Consider the following 25,801-nt stretch of genomic DNA (forward strand, 5'->3'; position numbering starts at 1 on the left):
ACAAATAAATCTCAAATTAAAATTTGTTTATGATTTGGCAAGTTTCTTCTGGTAACACATATTTTACCAGTATCATTGATATGGACGCCTAGCCATTAAATAAACTAATAAGTTGGATATGTTATGTTATATAATGCTATTTTTAGTGTAAAACTTGATATCGTGTGACATTATATATTTTGAACATGAAATCCTTCCAACGAATACTACAATAATTATATAAACTAGCATCAACTTCATTTCTTAGGTTTATAAGAAGTTTCAAATTGTCTATATAATAATTTTATGTAACGCATCATATGCATATCATCAACTTATTTCTGTAACGTCCAATTCTTACAATAATATTTTCATTTTTAAATAAGGTAAAATTTCATGTTTATAGAATCTAAGTTAAGAAAACCATTTGTTCCAAAATACAATTGTTTAAAAATCAGAGTAATGTAACAAATGTTGAATCTCCATGGCTGCTTATGAGTGTACAGTCACACCTTTTCTTTTCCATGATCACCAATGGTCTTTGAAAAACATTAATCCATAACTGTGAATCAAATTTTAGTGATTTCTCCTAAAATACCACACACAACAATTTTCATATAATGCATGTACACATGAGCCTTCAGTTTATCTAGCACTACTCCTATATCCTAACATACAAGGATATACATTGTAATACATAGTATATTTGAGGAGACTCCCTCAAAGCCTAGCAGATAACAACGCAACTCTCGCAAATCTGAAAACTAGTACTACCGGTCACCTAAACAACAATTAGGGACCAATCCTTAAATTGCTGCCGAAAATCCTCAAATTGATCTAAAGTCAAACTTGGTGAAAAAGTCAACAGTAAAATTCAAAGTCAACAGTCAAAAGTCTCACAGTTGGCCGCCACACCGTGGCTAATCTTCTACGAATGTCGTGGTGGCCTCAAGACAAAACAGCCGCGAAGACTGACTTTTCTCACGCTGTGAAGGCCAATCCTTCACGTCATGGGAACTGTTTTGGCCTTCTTAATGCATTAATCTCTTAGGTGCTGTTTGTTTTTTTAAGCAAAAATTCGTAAGTCTGTGAACCACCTCTGCAACCCTCTGCAGTAGAAGGGGTGGACCAAACGACTGCAGACTGTAATAAGAAGCGTGTTTATTTTTTTTAACATCTGCATGCTGCTGCTGCAGATATTAAAAAATTAAAATAAACTGATTTTATAATCCGGAAATAGTTTTTTAATACCGAAAATTTAATAATAACATTTCGGAAATTTTTTTATGATATTTCAGCAAAAATAATGATATTTTAACCAAAATGTAATGATATGTTAGCATAAAATAATGATATTAATCAACAAATTATTATTATTCAATATAAAAAAATGATTTTTTTTTCAAGAAGAATTAAAAAAAAAAAAAAAAAAACAAAATGTGAAATAAGATTTCATAAATATATAATCAATATTTAGCAAGAAAAAAAGAATAAGAAGAGGTTGGAAGAGACCAAACAAGTGCTGCTACAAGAAGAACATGCGCAGAGGTTTTTTAATCCGAAGACTTCTGAAAAGCAAACAGCTGCGAGATGAAAAATGTTGCGCGTGTTCTATGCCGTGCAACAATAAAAGGTCTAAAGATGTTTTTTTTCCAAAAAACAAACAACACGTTAATCACTAAGGCAACTCATCCATACTTTCTAGAAGGATTTCCTACACCTAAAGCATCATAAAAATCGGTGCTTTATGGACATGCATGCCTAATGCACGTCTCTTCCAATTTAGGTAAAAAAACATGGAGGAAATGAACTCAAACTTGTGCATGTTACCAAAAACGCCATAGAACTCTAGATCTGGAACATATAACCCCAAAGGGACCTGAAGGATCCATAAAGTTACTAACTTTATGCAATCCACTCATCCAAACTAACAAGAACATGAAGAACAAGCCTCTAAACCTAGATCTGAAAGATTTCAACACTAAGGATAGCAACCTGAGGACTTATAAAGGTCCAGGAGGTGTACAACAAGATGATGAGGACGTTTGCTTGTTAGATAATGCTCAAGAACACCCTTTTCTTATCCTTCAAAGTCATAAAACACCCAAAAGCTTCAAAAATGACTCAATGGAGGCTAGGGTTTCTTAGAGGGTGAAAGGGAGGTGATGGGGGCTGAGGGTATGTAGACAATAGCCTTCGCTTCCCTTAAATGGGGCTCAAGGCCTATAAAAATTAGGGTTTTACATACTGATGGTTCTTGCATCGTGGCCAATCTATTGTTATGTCATCACACTCAAACGAGATGCGCATACATGTAGTTGGCATGTCACATCGTGGTTATCCATTCACCATGTCTTAGCAGGTTTTTCCGCCAAAACCTTACCTTTGATCTCGTTAAGCCCTCAACCGATCTATTCTAGAAAACGGATGTTACAGTTTCCCACCACTTTCCATGGTAACACACATTTACTGGTTTCATGGCTGACTTGGATGCCTCGTCATTAACTGAGTTGATGAGATAGATATCAAGTTTTTATGGAAAACATACAATTATATATACTATCATATCCATCTCACCAGCTCACCTAATGACTAGACGTTAATGTCTCTAATGTAACTGGTAAAATATGTGTTGCAGGGAGAATGGAAATCGTAAACAAAGTATAGCTTGCGACTTATTCTTAAATTATGGCAAAATAATGATACTTAAATAGAGATTTACCTAGCTCATTTAATGACTAGGTATCCACGTCAACAATGAAACAGGTAAACCGGGAAAAAGTATAAATCGTCGTTTTTACCAGTATTTCTTGCTTTTTGTAAACAAATTTTAGTTTGAGACTTATTCATAAATTAAAAAAAAAAATAATGAGATTTTAATGAAGATTTTCCGAATACAAACACTAACTAGTTAAGTTTAAAATAACAAATGTTAACATCCATTTCATTATTCTTTTCTAAATCCAAAACATCATCTTCTCCCAAATCTCTTCACCACCTACATCTATAGTTGAAAGGAAATGTTACTTATAGAACTAAAAACCGTCATTGTCTATGTTAAACACACACAGTTGAACTTTTAGGTTTTAAGAGCTATTCTCATGTCATATATATATATATATATATATATATATATATATATATATATATATATATATATATATATATTGATGAGATTAAACTAACCTTTAATCTATAAAGATCGATTAGATCTTGAACAAGTAAGTAAACAAAAACGATATAAACACAATAATAAGAACAAGACAAGATGGAATCAAACGTGTCGAATGATTAAACAAAATCCTCAGAAGAGCTCGATTAAGAACATCAACTGTAGAGGATTGGAAGGTTACAAGAACGATCAAAGAAACCTGTTATCGTCTAGATGTATCACTATTCTCAGATCTCTCAAAACCTTAACCTAATATGCATGCAAGCGTAAACTTATATACAAAACATAAAAGGTTCACGGTTGGACAGGCCCAAACCGGAATACAAAGTAGCATAATCAGTTGAGCCCAAAAGACGCAATCTTCAAAATAATTTTCAGCCCAACAATCTCCCCCTTTGCGTCAATTTGGAGCGAGACCGTCATTCTCTTTTCACAGCAGAGGGCTTCTTTACCGTTTCAAAAATCTTCGGTATTAAAGCCAGAATATGATGCCTGAAGGTAATATACCAATGAAGCATGTCAGTAAAGTTCTTCTTGTCTGCTGTTGAGTTCTGTTTGCATCGGTGAATGATATTGATAATATGCTCAAGGCAATCTGTAGAAAACAGATGTTTGTCTACCAAAGCAAACAGAAACTTATGCTTGTCGCCCCTGGTGAACATAACCGTCAGATTGGAAGAATCAATTTGCCCTATCTTCATTTTATGAACATCTCCGGTCTTGGAAGTGGGCTTGACGGTCGGTTTCTTGTTCATAACTTTTGCTATTTCCTGATCCATAGTGGCTAGCTCATGGACGTAGGAAGCCAACATTCTTTTAAGATGTTTAAGAATTGGTTCATACTCTCTTTGGTTGGAGAGAAGAATGTTGTATAGCAAAATCCAATCATGCGGATTCAGACTGGGAAGATCTGCCAGAGAAATAAGATGTTCGGTGTTGGCCGTTCCTCTGTTGATTTTGAAATTAACGTTCACAAATTTCCCAGCCTGTGTCGGTTTCAGTACCTTGACTTTAATGATTTTCTGAGCGCTCCATGTCAAGTACTGCGGTTGACCGTATTTCAGATAGAAATCTATGAGCTCTCTGTCAACCTTCAGGTTCGGATGAGGGACATCGGCAGTGACATCAAAGCAATGAAATGTGAAGGCTTTGCGCGTGATAGGCATGTCGAACTGCGAGTCTTTTGTATTTTCACACTCAAAGGATGAAATCGGTTCTAACCAATAAATGGAAGGAAACTCAATCGCTTGAGTGATGAGTGTGTCTCTGTCCCAATCTGGGAACAGAGTCTTCTTGGCTTGAATGGCCTCCTCATCATCCCTGATCTTTCTTTCCCTGGCCTCGGCCTCACGAGCTATCCTTAGAGTTTCATCAAGCTCTTTGTCCCTTTTCTTGCGTTGAAGAGCTTCAGTAATAGTTTCGTCTGAATCTGATTCACTCTCAACTAGGACTTGTTTACCAGAACCCGAAGCTACATTAACCTTCGGTTCTATCTTGGACACACCTTCCTCTCCCCCTTGTCTCGGAAGAACAAGCTTCTCCGAGACACCCTTCATTTCACTTAAGATATTAATAGCAGGAAGGAGTTTCGCCTGGAGATGCTGTCGAATAGTGAGGGTTAGGAAGGGATCATGGGTGTCAAGAACATTTGTTAGCATATTCTTGACATCACCAGCGCAACTTTGAAGAACTGCCCGCTGAGTCTGCAGCAAAGTAATTTCCTGTTGTGCCTGGGTCAGTTGGATCTTTTGTAATTCGATGGTTGCTTGGTGCTTGACAAGATCTTCCTTCATGGTGCTCTCGGCTGCCAGAGAGGCAAAACGTGAATCCAAAGATTTGAGAAATGAAGTGGATTCAGTTTTGAGGTCAGCGCGCAGAGCCTCAAATTTTGTGGTTTCATTCTGAAGGGTAGCCGAAAAAGAGTCTACTGACGCTTGAAATTTGGACGTACTAGAGTCAGCGTGAGCTTTGAGAGAATCAAGAAAGATCTGAGTTGTATGAACAACCTCGGAAACTTCCTGGGTGGCTTTTGAGCATGAAGCTGCTGAGTTATCTATGGCTTCAGTTGAACGATCCAAGGCTTCAGTGTACATATGGATCGCAGACTCAATGAAAGCTTTGAGCACAGCACCCCCGTAGGCTTTGCTGTCAGCTAGCAGACTATCAAGTTTGGCATGAATTTCCTGAATCTGCTGAGTTGACACAGGGGTATCGGCATCGGTGTCTGTAGGAATCCGGTAGGGGCTATAATAGATAGAGTCGAACTCATCATCATCGCCCCCTAACGTAGCACCGGAGTTGGAGGATGGAGAAGGAGATGAGGGAAGGTTGATGACCGGGGTTTCAACCACAGTAGCAGCCCCTGTATCAGATACATTGACCGTTACTGGTGGTTGGGAAGAGGTGATGGTAACAGATTCGGTGATAATGGGCGTGGAGATAGAGGATGAAGGTTGAGAAACAGATAATGGAATATTAGAGTCTGTTGTGGTTTGGGGAATAGATATAGGAACAGAAAGTGTGACCTTCTGTGTGGGTGATTGGGGTGGGGTTGGAAGGTTTGGGGAAGTAGGAGGAGTAGGTGATTTGGTAAGTTGGGGAGATTAGGTGGAGAGGGTGATTTGGGAATATGAGGAGATGCTGGTGAGGATGGTTGTTGAGGAGACTGAACATGTGTTGTTTCGGTTTGAGGATCAGCAGCTTCTGTTTCTGATGGTGCATTCGGTTCTGATTCAGAAGAAGGAGACCCTTTGGCTCTTTTAGCCATTTTCTTTACCTTTTTTGATTTAGACTGAGAAGGTGCCTCTGCCTCAGATTTGCGTTTGGAGGACCTTCTCTTTCTCTCCTTCTTTGGTGCGGTTTCTTTCTTCTCTGGCTTCTCCTTTTTGCTCGCCCTCTTGCCACGGTTGGCAGGTTGATCCAGGGCATCAAGAGCAGTACGTTGTTCCTCAGACAGAACCCTAGGAGGCAAGGGGGTTCTGGTGCTGTAGTCAGCCATGATTGTGCTGTGTGGCGTGACGCACCTATACATGGACTCAGGGATTAGTACATAGTGAAGAAACTTACTTGGATCGGAGACTATGATCTTCTTGGTGTGGTAAGTGGCAATTGAAGCCGTAAGAGCATCCTTCATTACCGGGATGTCAAGGGAATCCATGGCCCTTCTGGTAATAAGCGTCCAAAACCTGCCGCACGATATCTCGGAGTGCCTGGCAGTTGTGTTGAGACTCTGAACAACTTGAGCCCAGATGATGGACCCATAATCGAGATTAATGCCGTTGTAAAGACCATACATTATGGTTAGAAACCCTTTGCTGGTGGTGTCAGAACCACCACATCGCTCCGCTAAACCCTTAATTAGAAGGGTAAGCAATCCGTTCCATTGAGACGGAAGACAGGATTTCTTGACTTTGGCAATGGAGGTAAGAACATCCGTATACCCCATCTCATACATCATCGAAAAAAGTTGCGCCGTGGAGATGAAGTCCGGTGAGATGACGGAGGAGTCGACGGCAAGCCCTAGAAGAGAGCGAAACCGTGTTTTGGACACTGAAGTTTTCTTATCGTGAATGGTGAAGAAGATGCGGTCTTTATGTTTGTCGTAGCTGGCCGTGGTGTAGACTTGGGAGAGCAGGGACAGGGGAACGGCCTCCACTTGCGTAAGTGCCAACAACAATGGGGAATATTTGAGGCATTCCACCACGTGTAGCATGTAGGAGTCATAAAGGAATGGGGTCATCTCTATGATCAAATTCTGATTTGGTTTGATTGAGAGCAAAGAAGAGGATGCAGATTGATCTTGTGCGGAAGAAGAAGTCGCCATTTTTGAGTTGTGGAAGAAGATGTACAGTGGTAACTTTTTCAGAGAGAGAATGCTTGAGAGGTAACTGCCAAAGAACACGATCACGCCTTATTTATACCGTTCACAGGAGAGAGAAAATCGTGATGATGAAGAAACCAAAACGTCGCCTGAAAAAGCGCGATTGGAAGTTATGGTGTATCCCAGGAATACGTCAGCACACGTGGGTGTGAAACGAATCATTTGCACGCGCCCAAATCATTTTCGTACCGTTTGAAATTCCTTGTGCCCTTGTTTGGTTACAACTGAAACTTAAAACCATATACCAAACAGCAATCAGAATGTTGGAAAAAAGTAATTTTCGTGCATAAGAGTGTGAAAGACAAAGAAATAAATCAAATGTGTTTGGAATGTGAGTGTTGTCTAGTAAGAAGACAGAAAGCGGAAGATTCCGGGCAAGAATCGCTTCCTTCAAAGCCAAGAGTGACCTGAAGTGCTTGTGTGGTTTCCCGAGAAATACGATCAGTTGTCTTTTAACAAACAATGAAAGGCATCTTTTGATAATGGCTGAAGGGTGGCTGAACTCAAACCAAGCATCAAGTCTTGACATAAAACTGAGTGTTGGCAGAGTTACCTGTGATACCGATGAGATCTGTTGAACAGGTAGGTGGGAAGTATTTCGTGACGTGAATGGTATAGACAGAAATCTCAAGAAAGAAATTAAACTGGACCTCTTTGGGAAGAAATGTCTTAGGTCGAACAATTTCATAAAAGATCGCACAAAAAGAAAAGGAGATTTCCAAGTAATAGCTTGAGATTATTACTCACCGTCAATTCATTTTAGGTGTTGGATTTTGGGTTTCACTTAGAACATGGTAAACGAATCTAAGATCATAAACACAGATGTTGTGCAACCATAAGCCTCAGTGGTAAAGACCGAAAGCATCAAGGGTTACTTTTGAGGAATCGAAGGCAAATGAAGAAGATGAGGAGAGGGTTAAGAGACCAAACGTACCTTCTGCTACAAAAATGGGACAAAGCAGAGCAACTCATGTTTCAGATGAGTAGAAGAAGGTAGCTCTAGACCGAGTGTGAGAGAATAGCCTGATTGGGAAGAAACGATAGGTGTTGATCGAATCATTAAGGCATGTTCGAGGTCATAGAGGCTTGCGACAACATACAGCAGCATGCTTCTAGGGACGTCTAACTAGTCTGATAAAGATAAAACATACCTGGGTAAACATTATAGAAGGAGATGCTTGTATTTACCTGTGCAAAACGTACACCTACTAGAAAGATAAAATGTTTTTGTAATTTTTTTTTTTTTTGGAATTTTCTGAAAAATAAATAAAAATTGAAAGATAAAATATTTGTACAAAATAAGGAAGTAGAGATAGACCGATCGATCTGTGTATTTCGGTGATAGTTTAGGAATCGAGAAGAACCGATTGGTCTGTCTTGGTCGGTTCCGTAAAACTTTTAGAGCAGAGAGAGACCAAGCGTGCTGTTTGCTTGAGCGCCTTTAAATTACTGGGACAGAGAGGGACCGAGCGGTCTGGTTGTTTCGGTTCCTTTATTTTACCAGAGCAGAGAGTGACCGAGCGGTCTGGTTGTTTCGGTTCCTTTATTTTACCACAGCAAAGAGTGACCGAGCGGTCTGGTTGTTTCGGTTCCTTTATTTTACCAGAGCAGAGAGTGACCGAGCGGTCTGGTTGTTTCGGTTCCTTTATTTTAAATAGAGATTTGAGGATTTGGGACCGACTCTGCAACCATCATACCTAAGCCTTGCAATATTTTATTGAATGATGCTTCAGGAAGAGCTTTTGTAAAGACGTCAGCCAGTTGATCAGTAGTTCTTACGAAGTGAACTTCGACGTTTCCATCTTCCACGTGATCTTTGATGAAGTGATACCTCAGTGCTATGTGTTTGGTTTTGGAGTGTTGCACTGGGTTATGACAGATCCTAATTGCACTTTCAGAGTCACAATATAGTGGGATCTTCTTCATATTGAGTCCGTAGTCTCGAAGTTGACTTTGGATCCAAATCACTTGTGATGTGCAGGATGCAGCTGCAATGTATTCCGCTTCGGCAGTAGATAGCGACACGCACGTTTGTTTCTTGGATTGCCAGCTGACTAACTTCCCGTCAAGAAATTGACAACCACCAGTTGTGCTTTTACGGTCGAGTCCACATCCTCCAAGGTTAGCATCAGAATAGGCTTGAACAAAGAAGCCTGAGTTGGATGGATACCATAGACCTAAGGAGGTGGTTCGCTTAAGATATCGTAAGATGTTCTTCACTGCAAGCATGTGAGGTTCGCGTGGGTTTGCCTGAAATCGAGCACAATAACACACAGAAAACATGATATCAGGTCTGCTAGCAGTTAGATACATCAGTGATCCAATCATTTGACGAAAGAGTGTGATATCGACAGCCGGTTTGTCTAGGGATGGGGTAAGCTTGGTGCCGAATGCCATTGGGACTTTGACTTTTGTGTCTCCCATCATACCAAACTTTGCTAGGAGAGTCTTCGTGTAAGCTTCCTGATTAATAAAGATGCCTTCGGGTCCCTGTCTTATGTTTAAACCAAGGAAAAAGTTAATAGGACCCATTGAGCTCATTTCAAACTTAGTCTCCATCAGCTTTCTGAATTCAGCTGTTAAGCTGGGATTCGTGGAGCCAAAGATGATGTCATCGACATAAATTTGAACTATCATAAGGTGGTTACCTTCCTTTTTGCGAAAGAAGGTTGGGTCAACCGAACCTTGTTTGAATTTAGACATCTTTAAAAATTTTTTAAGCGTTTCATACCAGGCCCTCGAAGCTTGCTTGAGGCCGTACACAGCTTTATCCAAAATATAGCAATGATTTGGATGCTTTTCGTTCACGAACCCGGGAGGTTGCTCTACGTACACAGTTTCTTCGAGTTCGCCATTGAGAAATGCACACTTGACGTCCATTTGGAAGACTTCAAAGTTCTTGTGAGCAGCATAAGCCAGAAATATTCTAACAGATTCTAGCCTAGCTACTGGAGCGAAAGTCTCTTCATAGTCTATCCCTTCCTCCTCACAGTATCCCTTTACCACCAGACGAGCCTTGTTTCTTATAACATTACCTTCCTTGTCCAATTTTTTCCTAAAAACCCATTTGAGACCAACAACCGAAGCATTTGGAGGAGTTGGAATGAGGCGCCAGACTTTGTTCCTTTCAAATTCGTTCAGTTCATCTTGCATAGCTTGAACCCAATTAGAGTGATCTAGGGCAGAGTTAACTGTCTTCGGTTCAACTTTTGATACGAATGAGTTAAACATACAAAACTCAACCTTTGAAAATAAGGAAGTCTGTTTTGCCTTCAGTTGTGATTGGGTCAGAACCTTTTCAGAAACATCGCCAACTACTTGAGAGACAGGATGATCTCTGGTCCATTTGATAAGAGGAGGGTAATTCGGATTAAAGGTTGGATCTAGTTCAGCATTAATTATTTCGTCTGGCTCAGATTGGCTATCGTAATCAAGTGTCAGATCATCATGTTCATCCTCAATTGATGAGCTTTGAGAGACATGAGGTTCAGGTGTTTCTTGTGGTTCTGAGCTTCCTGGTGTTGAGGCCTCTTCGGTTGATGAAGGACCTTCGGTTGAAGTTGTAGAATTTGGCTCCCCCTGGACCTGTAAGCTTGGCTCCCCCTCAACTTGTGAGCTTGGATCCCCCTCAACTTGTGAGCTTGGCTCCCCCTCGACTTGAGCGTTGTTGGATGGAGAGTCGTTAGTGGTTGAATCTCCTTCATGCATTCTTCTTGCAGCATCTTCGACAATCTGCTTCATGTGATCAACTTTGTTGTCTGCTGCACCTGCTTCGGAGAGTGAAGCGTTCTCCAGTTCGTCAAAGAGCTCCAGAAATGTGTCATATAAGTTGGCGACCGAGACTGTGACCTGGCCAGTTAGAGGAAAGATTTCCCCAGCGGTGTCTTCTTTAGCCTGTAGCTTCTTGACATAGTTGTCGTCAAAGGTCACATAGTATGTCTCTTCAATCTTTCTCGAACACTTATTTAGGACCCTGTATGCCTTGGATGTGAGCGAGTAACCCAGAAATATTCCCTCGTCGGCTTTGACATCAAACTTGTTGCGGTGTTCTTTAGAATTAAAGATGAAACACCTTGAGCCGAACACATGGAAAAATTTCACATTTGGCTTTCTGTTGTTCAGTATCTCATATGGAGTGAGTGAGAACCTCTTGTTGAGATAGGACCTGTTCTGTGTAAAACAAGCAGTTGAAATAGCATCAGCCCAAAAATAAAGAGGTAAGGAAGCGAAACTTAGCATAGTTCGGGCAGCTTCACACAAAGATTGGTTTCGTCTTTCGACTATTCCGTTCTGTTGCGGTGTGTAGGGAGCTGAGAAATTGTGTCTAATTCCCTTTTCTGCAAGAAATTCTTCAAACTCCCTGTTCTTGAATTCGAGACCATTGTCGCTTCTGATGTTGCGAACAACCTTCTTGAGCTGTACTTCAATTTGCTTGATAAACACTTTCAGCTTTTGAGTCGCTTCAGATTTGAGCTTTAGAAAGAACACCCATGTAAATCGTGAAAAGTCATCAACGATAACAAGAATATACTTGCTACCACCGATGCTTTTGATAGATGAAGGACCACACAAATCAATATGAAGTAATTCGAGTGGTTCAACAACTTTTGTGTTGATTATAGATGGGTGACTTTGACGACTCTGCTTCCCCATTTCGCATGCAGCACACAAATGATCTCTGTCGAACTTGAGCAATGGAAGACCCCTAACATGACCTCCAGTGACAAGTCGGTTGATATCTTTAAAATTGAGATGAGATAATCTTCGGTGCCACAACCAGCTTTTGTCGGATTGAGCTTTTGACAACAAGCATATAGCTGGGTTTCCTTTGATGGGTTTAAGGTTTAAGGGAAACATTTCACCCTTTCGCTCTGACTTGAGAATCACTTTCTTTGACTTTTTCTCTATGATTTCAGAACCTTCATCATCGAACGAGACTTTGAGACCTGTACCTCCAACAAGCTGAGATACACTAATTAGGTTGTGTTGGAGTCCTTCCACATAAGCCACCTTTCTTATAGTAAAGTCCCCATTTGTTATCATCCCGTATCCTTTTATGGTGCCAAAAGAATTATTTCCGAACTTGACGTTGCCACCATTTGCAAGAGATCTGTATTCCCTAAGCTCCTCTTTCCTCCCTGTCATGTGACGTGAGCATCCACTATCGATGTACCATTCTTCGTCGAACTGCTCGTCACTTATAACCTGCAAAAATTAGACAGATTTAGGAACCCAAAGTTTCTTGGGTCCACGTGAGCTTTGCATAGGAACAGGAACAATAAGAGAGACGTCAACAAGATAAGTTCGTTTTATAAGAGTTGTTTCATCTTTCCTTTTAATGGTAAAAACTTTTATTTTGTTAGGATTGGGTGAGTTAGGTTTGGACTCTGGTTTGGATTCATTGACCTTCTGCTTCCCCTTTTGCTCAGCTGACGAATGAGATTTTTGAAAGCAAGAGGAATCAGCTTCAGAGTAAGACGGAGACGAATCGGTGGGAGTGGAAGAATTAGAAGAACGAGAAGAAGAATTAGAAGAACGAGAAGAATTTGAACGAGAGGGTTTGGATTGAGAGGATTTTGTGGCTGGAGACTCTAGGTGACCCTTTTGCTTTTGATCGTTGAAGGGTCTGACCTTAGAGTTTTGTTCTCTTTTGACTTCGGAACCGAACCTTCGCGTTCGGTTGGAGCTGTTTTTGGAACCAAACCTTTGGTTTCGGTTGAAGACTTTTTCAGAACCGAACCTTGGCTTTCGGTTAATATCTTTTTCAGAACCGAACCTTGGCTTTCGGTTGATATCTCCTTGTGAACCGAACCTTGGCTTTCGGTTGATATCTTCTTATGAACCGAACCTTGGCTTTCGGTTTTTGTGACTTTCAAGCTTTCCTACAGGATTGTTATCATACTTCAGATTCTTGTCATGATGAGAGAAATATGCATTCTGGGAATGCCAGAATTGTTTCCTTTCAGAAAGGTTCTTCCTGTATCTATTGTTCCTTTCTCTCTTCCTATTCCTCATCTGTGCAGGTTGATGATGAACATTTGCTTTCGTTTTCGGTGTCTCCTTGGCTGGTTCCTTTTGAACTACAGGAGTTTTACTTTGAGCCGAAGGAGCCGAGGGAATGTCTTCTTTTGCCGAGTGATCATTCTTCTGAGGAATATCTTTTGTACCACTGGTGCTTGGCTCATCGAAGTTGTTCGGCTTATTCAAGGGTTCAGGTATGTATCTTCCTTTGCTCTTCCAGGAAGTTCTTTCAGATAAACCAATGGTTTCGTCTGCATTATCAATCGGAGCTTCCCAGAAGTACTCATTGCAGCCATCAGCATTGTCTTCGTTTACAATGACTACAAATTCAGCTGTTTGATGTTCGGTAACTCCTGTTACCTTGTATACTTGATTCGGAGTGGTCCTGACCTTTTGATACACAACAACTTTCTCAACTAATTTTGGGGACTTTTGATGGGACAATCGAGCGAACTCCACTGAATTTTCAAAAATAAGATTCTTGTGGTTTTCAGGTTCGGTTTTAATAAATTCTGAGCAGTCAACCGTGTCCTCTACAGAAATTTCGCTCATGTTTTCGTCCTCGTTAAGCTCAGATGCATTTTCAACATCAATTTTGTTTTCTGAGCTTACGTTGGCGTTTAAAGAGTCAAATTTTTGCATGGTTTCGGTTCTCAGTTTAAGTCTGTCATTTTCATCCAAAAGATTTTTAAGCATGTCCTTGTGGTCTTTGGATTTAATGAAGGACTCAATTTTGTCCAGTCCATATATGTAGGTCGGATTGACATCATCAGACGATATCACACTCTCACAATTGTAGGCTTCGGCATCGATTTCATCTTCCTTAAACTCTAGGAAGGGCAAAATCATGCGGTGGATCTTTTGGCCTATTTCACAATCCAAGTGAAGCTGAGTAATATTAGAATACAGACGTTTAGCAATTAAACAAAAAACATTCCGCTGTTTTAACAATTTTAAATTGTCTCTTTGCAAATAAATGTTTTCATCTTTAACTTTAACTAATTCTGACTCTTTTAACTCTATCCACATTCTTCGCTCCTCACTCTTCGACGCCGCCCTGCTCAATTGATCAGTTAGGTTAGAATTGGTGACTCGAGTTTGAGTTAAGCTACTATCTAGATGAGAAATTCTTGTATTAACGTTTTTTAGTTCTTTCTCATATGAGGATGAGGGTACTTTGCATGAAATAAAAACAGATTGTACCTTCTTTATCAGTTCATCAAGCTCACTGAACTGTTGGCTAAGTGGTTTGGCCGCAAAACACATATCCTCCTATACCTTCGGTCCATCACTTCCTCCATCGGTGTTGTATCCCCTCATTTGAGATACGTCAGTTACCATGAAGCATCTTCCACCACTGCTTTCCTCCTTAGCCACATAAGCCTTTCCATGGGTAGGCTTCCTCACTTCCTCGTCTTCTGAGTCGGTAGACCAAACTTCCGTGCTACCGAACTCATCACCTTTAACCGAACCCTGCACAATAAGAGCATTAATAGAAGGGTTAGCGGTAGACTTTTTCTTTCTCAACTCGTCCAGTCTTTTCTGCAACACAGCTTCCTCGTCATTCCCATCACCTTTTTCAGCTATCTTCTTAAGGATGCAATCCTTAGCATAGTGGTTTTTCCCACCACAGTAGAAACAGCTTACTCCGGAATCGCCATCCACCTTCGGTTCCTTCTTGTGCTCCTCAGCCTTCAGTTCATTGTTCACCTTTTCAGAGCTGTAACTCCCCTGTCAGTTTCGGTTTTTGTTGCTGGGGAATCCCTTCTTTATGAACCTCTTGGGATTGGACACCATCATGGCATAATCCTCTGATGTGAGATCATATTCCTCCAGGTTGAGGTCTTCATCCTCCATCACAGCTTTACTTTTAGATAGGAGGGCCAACGAACCAAGACTAGTAGCAACATTCTTTTCTTGCACCACAATCTTCTCTTGGGACTTGAGAATACCCACCAGTTTCGCCAAAGAGTATGATTTAAACTGCTCATGGGCTTTAACTGTGGAAACCACTGCTCTCCATTCAGACCTCAGACCATTCAGGAAGGTAACCTTCTGTTCAATAAGCTTCCTTTCAATATCGTGTTTGATCATCTTGCTGAGAAGATGATTGAAGCGATCAAATGTCTGGGTCACGGTTTCTTCGACTCCTTGCCTGAATTCTCCAAACTCAGATAAAAGCAAAGTCTGAATAGAATGTTCAAGATCCTCGTCTATAGAATACAGTTCACGAAGTCTATCCCAAACTTCCTTTGCCGTCGTGCATGAGCTAACCAATCTGAATGTGTCGGACTGAAGGGCGAATCTGATCAACCTTAATGCCTTGATATAGCACTGGAATTTATCCTTTTCATCTTGTGCAATATCCTTCACGTCCTTTAGCAGATCATTGTACTCTTTTTGTGTCTTGATGATTTTGGACGTAGCAGAATGAGAAAACGGTCAATCGGTGATGGCTTCCCAAATGAGATACCCATTATCCTCCGATCCAATAACGTAGTCTTCGAAGTGATGCGCCCATACTTCATAGTCATGGGTGTACAAGATTGGAATCTTTGTCGTCGAACCAATGCTGCTGGAAATATTAATAAGATTTGATTGTGTCGCGTCCATTATGATCGTAAAAACCTGTTCAAAGATCAGACTTGTAATAAAGCAGATTAGGGCAAAATAATAAATATCAAGATACGTCAATAAAGAGATGACGGCTCAATAAATATTGATAATTGCGGAAAAACCCTAATGGAAATCTTTTTCACAGAAAAGATGTGTATCAATTACACAGCCTCCTGCTCTGATACCAATTGATGAGATTAAACTAACCTTTAATCTATAAAGATCGATTAGATCTTGAACAAGTAAGTAAACAAAAACGATATAAACACAATAATAAGAACAAGACAAGATGGAATCAAACGTGTCGAATGATTAAACAAAATCCTCAGAAGAGATCGATTAAGAACATCAACTGTAGAGGATTGGAAGGTTACAAGAACGATCAAAGAAACCTGTTATCGTCTAGATGTATCTCTATTCTCAGATCTCTCAAAACCTTAACCTAATATGCATGCAAGCGTAAACTTATATACAAAACATAAAAGGTTCACGGTTGAACAGGCCCAAACCGGAATACAAAGTAGCATAATCAGTCGAGCCCAAAAGACGCAATCTTCAAAATAATTTTCAGCCCAACATATATATATATATATATATATATATATATATATATATATATATATACTAGCCGTTTACCCGCGCAAAGCGGCAGCGACAAATAGTTTCTTTCAAACAATTAGTTCCATTTGGAGACATGTTATATTTCTAAGAACACTTGCACCATTATCGATCGGTTTCACAAAAATAAAAAGTGCAATGCCAAAACCAAAAAATATTGTGGTGGTGGATTCCATAGAGGAAAAGGAGATGAAGATTTGAATTAGTCTCCAGTCAACTATATTTTATGTAAAAAATTAGGGAATTCAAACTTTTAAATTTCAAACGATTTGTCCAAAAGAAGTGTTTCAGATTTCGAATTCACCAGATACCAGAGAAGAGATATTTTAGGAGTACAAGTTGGGTCAAAATTGATGAAAATATTAATTCAATCCCTAAAAATAAGGAAATACTAATTTAAATGTGCTTTTAATACTTGTATCCCTAGCATTATCATTTGTAAGATATATATTATAATATTATTATATTAATAGTTGGTAGTACTTTAAACTTAAAAACTTGAACGTCTTAAAAAATATTATTATTATATTGATTTTATTTATAGAAATAGTAAGATTTCTTTTATAAGGTAGTATATATATATATATATATATATATATATATATATATATATATATATATATATATATATATATATATATATATATATATGGACTATCCAAGAAAGCCATCTTTTTTAACATTCCGAACCCTTCTAACTTTGATTAAAGAAATGTTAAAAGATTTAATAAATAAACTAAATTAAATTAAGGCAAATATCATATTAGCCCATCAAACTTTTCGTGTTCGTTTTAAAAGGTCCCTAAACTTTTTTTTTGTACATTAAAAAAATATACTTTCATTTCTCTATTTTAAAATACCCTTATGTTACCTTCTACTGGGTTGATAGGTAATATACATGCCACGAGGGAAAATGTCGGTGACACGTCATTTAATGAAAGGGCCACATGTGTTATACTTATATTAAATTTTTATAAAGTAAACCGTTTGCGTTATACAATCCCCTCCCCCCCCCCCCCCCATTGAAGAAACCCCTTGTCAATGAAGAAAATGCTCATCGTCCCACCATAGTAACTGAAGATCGATGGATATATTCCTGTCAATCAAAGTTCATTTCCAAGGTGTGTTCTTCAACAAACCTTTTTTCTATTCTGATGGTGTTCATCATGTGTTCGAGAACGTCGATTTTGTTGCTATGTCATATAATGAGTTTGTGGGTTTTCTTGAACGATTCACACAAGAGAAGTATAAGAAACTTTATTATTGTCAACCCGATTTACAAATCCCGGAAGGTTTAACCTTGATTTCGAATGAACGTCAATATCAAGAATTTATAGACATTGCTTATGAATGTGGAGTACAAGTTTCTGTTTACATGGACCATTTTGGTACTACTGTGCATGTAACGAAGGCAAATGAAAATGAAAATGAGGATAATTGTTTTGTCAAGTCAAACATGTCAATCGAAGGGGAAGAAGGTATTGACCTAACTGAAATTAAGAGTCCACAAGAAATCAACATGGAAGGAGTAACCTATGAAGGAGTAAGGCAGGGTAATGGAAATGAGGAGGCCACAGAAGGTGATCTAAAAGATGATAATGTCCTAGATGTGAAAGGAAAACTAACGTTTAATGAAGACATACCTTGGAAGAAGCAGTTGCCAATTCTAGGTATGAGGTTTACCAACCCTAAACAATTAATATTTATGATTTGTAAGTATGTTGTAGTAAATGGATATCAATTGTACTTTGAAAAAAACGACAGTAAAAGGTTATTGGTTAAGTGTAGTAATGGTCAATGCACATTTAGGATTTGGGCATCATGGATGAGTGAGGAGCACTCTTTCCAAATCAAGTCCCTTATCATTGACCACAATTGTGCAGGAAATTTTAAATTAGGGTCAATTGTTAATTACAGATGGATTGGTAGTCATTTCACCCGGGAAGTGCTTGAGAATCAGAAATTCAATGTTAGGATGTTAAAAGAGGAAGTAAAGACTAAAATTGGCATAGAGGTTAGTATGGGACAATGTAGAAGATCTAAGCAACATGCAATGTCTCTTGTTAAAGGTACCATAGTGGGAAATTATGCAAAGTTGTGGTCCTATGGTGAAGAGATAAAAAGGTCTAATCTACGGTCAATAGTCAAGTTGTCTGTGAAATCTATGCCAGATGGGAAAACTTACTTTAGTAGGATATATATATATATATATATATATATATATATATATATATATATATATATATATATATATATATATATATGTTTTCATGCACTAAAGGAGGGTTGGAGAAGTGGCTGTAGAGGGATAATAAACTTAGATGGGTGTTTTCTAAAAGTAATGTATACTGGTCAGTTATTATGTGTTGTTGGTAGGGATGGTAACAATCATTTATACCCAATAGCTTGGGTTGTAGTTTGTGTTGAAAATAAAGACAACTGGAAATGGTTCTTAGAAAACTTGCAAGAAGATTCGCATCTTGAAGGTGGGTTTGGTAGGACATTGATGTCAGATCAACATAATGTATGTTTCTACTTTATAATGTCATACCTAATTTCTTTCAAATGTGACATAATTCTGAATATTATGATGATATAAATGCAGGGGATAATTGAAGCCGTGAAAGATTTATTTCCAGAGATAGAACATAGGCAATGTGCCAGACATGTTCTTTCCAATTTCAAGAAGAAATTCCCTAGGGCTCAGTATGAGAAACTATTTTGGAAGGCTTGTAAGGCCTCAACTGAACCTCTTTTCAATTTTGCAATGGAAGAGATTCAAATGATTAGCCATGATGCTTATGTTGTCACACCCCGAAAACCGAAGGCGGAAACATTTCCGGGGTTGACTCCACGTAGAGTATCAAATCCAATGTACATAGTAAGTAAAGTAAATCAACCATTACATTACATATATGAAAGATTTACATTTGTTTCAAAAGCATAAGTTATACAAGTGATACATAGTATATATGAACAATACAAAATAAGTCTTCTGAGAAATCCATCTTCACACAAAAGGATCTTCGGGTACCTGTCTAACATGGACCTGAGAATACAAGCGGTTTTGAAAATCAGCATAAAGCTGGTGAGTTCATAAGCGGTTAGTTTTTATGAAAATGTACGAGTTCCTTTGTTTTCCTGAAAAGTAGTTATCTAAGAAAATCCCATATTTTCTTATGTAAAGTTAGATTCCAAATCCGAAAGTAAAGTAAACGATGTTTAATTAAAACATGATTGTTCTTGTGAAATGTAATTCAATTGTTTAACTTATTACACTTCTCTAATTTCGTACTACTATTACTCAGGAAGAACCCCATGTTCTCCTGACTGTGTGTGTGTGAACTGTTACTAGTTTCTGACTATGTTCGGTGTCCTTCCCAGGAAAACCCCATGTTTCCCTGACTGTGTGTATATCTTTACCGGTTTTGTTTATGTTCAGTGTTCTCCCCAGGAAAACCCCATGTTTCCCTGACTGTGTGTGTGTCTTTACTGGTTATGGTTATGTTCAGTGTTCTTCCCAGGAAAACCCCATGTTTTCCTGACTGTGTGTGTATCTGCAATCCCTAAATGTACATTAGCTTTACTACGTACATAAAGCTAGTAAATGAATCTGAAACGTTAATAATCTAGATTGCGAGTCCTTAACCATACTTAGACTGGATATGACTCGGACCATGGTCAGTATCCTTTTTATGACTTTTGTCACCCTTGAACCATTTGGTTCGGCTGTAGCTAGCAGCCAGGTGTGGGATTGTTAGTCCCGTATAGATCTATACACTCAAGCCACGCTCTCCTACGAACGGAGATTCTGGTTACAGGGTTAGTCCTCCACTATCTCGTGCCATGGAAGGGTTACAAGGACGTGTCTCCAATCATTAAGATTACTCTTTACTTTTCGACTAGGAAAGTAGTATTTACAACTGACTTTATTCTACGTACCTGTCCTTTACACTCGAGCCTAGGTGTTTTATTAATGACATTACACTCGAGCCTAGGTGTTATTTAATGATGGCTGTCCTTTTACACTCGACCCTAGGTGTATTATTAAGGACATTACACTCGAACCTAGGTGTTATTTAATGATGGCTGTCCTTTTACACTCGACCCTAGGTGTATTATCAAGGACATTACAGTGGTTTGTGCGTTATGATGGTATTTATCTATCACACTCGAGCCTAGGTGTATTGTTAAGGACATATAGATGTTTCATGTTTTCTAATGAAGTCTGTCTTTTACACTCGAACCTTAGTGTTTTATTACAGACATTACAATGGTTTATGTATTCTATCAGTTTAAATGTGAACAATCAATTACCAAGTACACAATATAACAGTATATAATAAGAATTGAAAATCGGGTTAGAAACAAACAACTCTGCAAGTTAAAACGGTTTGTTTAAAAGGTTTTCAATTCTTAAAGTGTACAATTATGAAACCATTTAATTGAAATCATGTGATTGAGTACAAGATATACTTGTACTTTTGCTTGTATTCCCCCCTGAAAACATTGAAAAGCCATTGAAAAAGGGTAGGGGTATGAACTCATCGGACGCGGAAATGTGTCGATTTCGGATGCTAAACGTCGAATCGAGGCATGATAATACGTGAGGTTCCTATGTAAAATGAAATGGCATACAAATATATCTAATTAGATTTACAAACTCTAATTAGATATGAAGTTACACTCCAACGAACAAAAACACCTCAAAACGGGTGTTTGGAGTGACCCGGGTGACATCTACGGACAGGAATTGAAGCGTGGGACTTGGGATTTGAGTTTACTCCCCAAAAGTAAACTCCCTAATGATGTTTATGGCCTAAACACCCATTCCCCATGAGTTTACGGCCGTAAACTCATAGAGGGGTGGTTTATGGTGTTTAATGGCTCACAAAAGGGGTATGGACACTTGGAAATGCTTGGAATAATTTTAACTAAGGCTTGGATTGAATTAAAATCATCAAATGCAACACTTAAAGGAGTTTACGGCCTAGGCATGGGTTCTATGGCCGTAAACTCACATATCTCATAGAATAAGAGTTGTTAAGGTCCCAAAATTAACACATGTGATTCTAAAAATTCCCACAAGCCTAGAAATGAGTTTGGGGCACCAATTGACACCATTATATGAGTTTACGGCCATGAGACATGTTCTATGGCTGTAAACTCTCAAATGTGGGATTTTGATGTGTTTAAAGTCCTTAAACTATTTTTGGTTGGTTCTATGATTTATTCCAAGGCTTTTGGTGGTGTTGGATGGCTTTCTAACACCTTAGAATTGATTTTATACCCATTTATAAGGAGTTTACGGCCCAAGCATATGCCTTGGCCGTAAACTCACCTAAATCCCCCAAAAATTATGTTTAAGGTGCCCAAATGCTAAAACCAATATTCTATAATTCATATCTAAGCCTTGTTTGAGATTTGGAAGGGTTTAAGGGCATGAAAACCCCATTTATATGAGTTTATGGCCCAAGCATATGCCTTGGCCGTAAACTCCTTCAAACCTCACAAAATCCATGTTTTAAATGTTTAGAGTCCAAATCTTGAAGCCATTTAGCCATATCTAAGTCCCAAACTTGTCAAGGAGGGGTTTTGTTGCTCCAAAAACCCTCTTATATGAGTTTACGGCCTAAGACTGTTCTAGGGCCGTAAACTCATGTTAATGGTCCTATCCCATGGTTTGAACTCGAATTTGAGGGCTAAAGATGTTGCATAACAAATTAGGGAAGGTACCTTGGTGATTTGAAGCCCTAAATCTTGAGATTTTGACCCTAAAATCTAGTTTGAGGACAGAGGTTGGAGTAATAGTTGTAACATGGAGCAAAAGCTTCAAAATGGAGACTTGAGTCACTTTAAATAGTGTCCAAGTTCGGGACATGGTAGAATTCTACCCGATACCGGCGTTAGACGGAGCTTTTGGTCGCACCCGGCCAATTTGCCGTAACCCGATATGGTTGGTTCTAAAAATGTTCCGATCATTAATATGAGACGTTAGAATGAGTTCTAAGGGTATTAAGACACTTATTAAGTCATAAAATAAAATTCACATTAACGACTTAATAAAAGGTCGGAAACGGAAAAGAAATCGGAAACGACGATTGGATAATCGGAACGAGTCGCGAAAAGGGTTACAATTAAGGATATGAATTTCGGGTTGTTACATATGTGCATCTGATGGGAAGGAATCCAAACTCTTGGTCAAGAGCATTTTTTCAATAAGGAAGGGGGTGTGATGCAGTTGATAATGGGTTGTCTGAAAAAGCTTTAACAATGTTATATTGGAGGCTAGGAAGAAGCTAATTATTATAATGTTGGAGGATATTAGACTATATGTGATGCAGAGTATATGTAGTTTGAGGCAGAAAGGAAGTGGATGGGGACATTTTGATGTATGTACAAACATAAGGCTTGCCCTAAATGAATTAAAGATCCAACAAAGGTACTATATTATTCACCATAATTGAATTGAATATCCAATCAAAGTACTTTAATTACCCCTTTTAACTTTGATTATTTGTAGGTATTGGCAAGTGCTTCCTAGCAGCCTAAATACATTTGAAACAAGAAACTTAGGAGAGTCTTATGGAGTTGATCTGGAAAAGAAAAATGTTCTTTTAGGATTTGGCAAATGAATGGGTATGGTTGTGTACACTCAGTGGCCGCCATTAGTTATGTAAATAGAGATGTAGATGCATTTGTTGATCCTTTATATCGTGCTTGCATATATATATATATATATATATATATATATATATATATATATATATGAACACATACAAGTACACAATTGGAAGCATGAATGTGAGTGCAATGTGGCCCCCAATAGAGTACATACCGCCTTTGCCACCATTGAAAAGGAAGATGCAAAGGAGACCCACTATTAAGAGAAAGAGGGACAGTACTGAGGTTATTGGATCACACAAAGTATCCAAGGCAGGCAAAAAGATGTTCTGTGGTGTTTGTAAGAAATCAGGCCACAATAAGTCAACTTGTGATGCAGTGTCAAAGCCCTAAAAAGTCAGGTGAAAAAGAGGAAGGTTGAAGGTGAAGGTGAATCTTGTCCATCAAAGAAAAGGAAGGGTCAAGGGCAAAATGGGAAGGGAAAGGGTGAAGGTGATACTGGAAGTGGAATTGGTTACAATATAGGAGAAGGTGAATGTGAGTCAAAAAGTGGTGTGACTAAGAAGAATGGTAAAAAAGTAGATACATTGAAATTAAGAAAAAAGTCAGAAAGGATACTAAAGAAAAAGTTGGCAAAAAAGGTTGGAGGCAAAAACGGTGAAGGTGATACATCAAACAAACCAATGGACTTGGATTAAAGATGTTTTTGGAGTATGTTAGTTATGGTGCAAGGTCTTAAAACATAACATGAATGTATGGATGTATGGATGTTTGTTTGCTGTTTGTAACATGAATGTTAACATGTCTTTAAAAGACCAAGTTATGATATTAATGAATGTATGGATGTTTGTTTTCTGTTTGTAACATGAATGTTAGTTTCTTTAGTTTAAAACATAACATGAATCTTTTTTTTATAATTGTACTTCCAATGCAATTCCATATAACAATAGACTTGAATTATAACAATGTACTTCCACATAAGGTTATAATAGGAACTTCACATTTGGTACATTTCATTACAAACCATACTTCAAGGGGAAATTGAAGTCGTGCAACATACGACCTTCACATTTGGTGCATTTCATTACAAACCATAACATCATATGCAAAGAAAAACAAAGGTAATAATAGGAAGTATATTTTATTTCATTCATCCATTACAACTGAGGTTATTGTCTTAACAAACCCCCCCCCCCCCCCCCCCCCCCAAAAAAAAAAAAAAAAAAAAAATTGGTTCTAAACACCATTACATCCTCAATGGGCACCATTGTTCAAAACAACCAACAACACATAACCTAATACACACATATATACTAGAAGATGAAAAAATTAGACAAAAAGACACAACCTTCGACAACCCTGATAACCTAAAAGAGACTAATCGCCATCGTGCTACCTACGAACTAAACTACACCCACCAAAATCCCCATCCACTGCATTCGATGCAAAAACAAACCCCAATCAACGACATCACTGCAACTCCAACAACACCCATCATGGTCACTTTCATTTTCAACTTGCATATCTCCTCCCTAAACTCGCCAAGCTGTTGTCGCATCTCATCTCGCATTTCCTCAATCTGCACTTGGGTTTCCATGGCATGAAGTTCGTAATCAGTTGGTAAGTCTAGTTCCGAAGCTCTAAAACCACCATAGGAGAAGCTTTGTTCTGAGGCCATCTTCTTGATTTATAGGTGGGAAAAAAAGCAAAGTCGATGATGTGAATGTTAAGGATTAGGGTAAAAAAGTGGTGGGGAAGATAGATTTAAGGGAAGATGGTTTTATAAGGGGACCATTAGCAATGACTTGGCAATTCTTGGGGACCAAGATTTCAATAGTAATATTCCACGATGGTGTCCATGTCACGAAAATAGGGGATAAACCTTTTACAATCGGTAAAGGGATGTAATTAAACGGTCAAATGAAAGTATATTTCTTTAATGTGCAAAAAAAGTTTGGGGACCTTTTAAAATAAACACGAAAAGTTTGATGGGCAAATATGACATTTTCCCAATAAATTAAACTAAAACCCAGAACTACAAATGATAATTAAAATCCTAAATACGAAAATTAAAATCTTAAAATCGATAAATAAAATCCTAAATAGATTCGAAAGTGTTGAAATTCTTGGTTTCATGTTTTAAGTTGAGTAGAGGCTATGCAATGGCTTCAACATTTGCGTGAACCCGATGAAACCCTATATCTTTTATCTTTGAACCCGTTGTGTGATGAGTTGAGTCCCTAATGGTTTTGGCAGCAGTAAAGGTCATTTTATACTCAATATCCTACACCCTTATAACTCTTTCAAGAAAGTCATCATGGGCTTTCAATCGACTTAAACTTGAACTATCATAATGGTTAATTTATTCTTAATTATGGTAAACATAAACACATACATACATGTCGTTCAAGTAGTGTGCTAATCACATATACAAATACTTAAAATTAGCCAGTGAAAAGTCTAGAAAAAACATGTAGTTCCTTAATTAAGTGAAGTTGATACAAACAAAAAATTCAACAATACTTATGGAAGGTCACTTCGAACTAGTAAAAACCACCCGGTTTGCAAAAAACAAGTTCAACAAGACCAGAAGAATACCTTTAAAACTAATAAAAACAACCTTTTTGAGCCCTAAAGTTGGATTTTTGCAAAAAATAAAAATAAAATTACCCAATGAAGTGGGTTTGAATCTTTATAAAAATCGATATTAGCGGTTCGGTTATGTATTAAACCCACCCAGTAAAAACGAACCAAGCCATGTGTTTAAAAAATGATCCATTGTATATATTATTTAATATTATTATATTTTAAATATTATATATATATATATATATATATATATATATATATATATATATATATTATGTTTTAGAAATGTTAATTATGTTACC

This window comes from Lactuca saligna, chromosome 1 (genome assembly GCF_052625555.1).
Source record: "Lactuca saligna cultivar CGN05327 chromosome 1, ASM5262555v1, whole genome shotgun sequence".
Taxonomy (NCBI): Eukaryota; Viridiplantae; Streptophyta; class Magnoliopsida; order Asterales; family Asteraceae; genus Lactuca; species Lactuca saligna.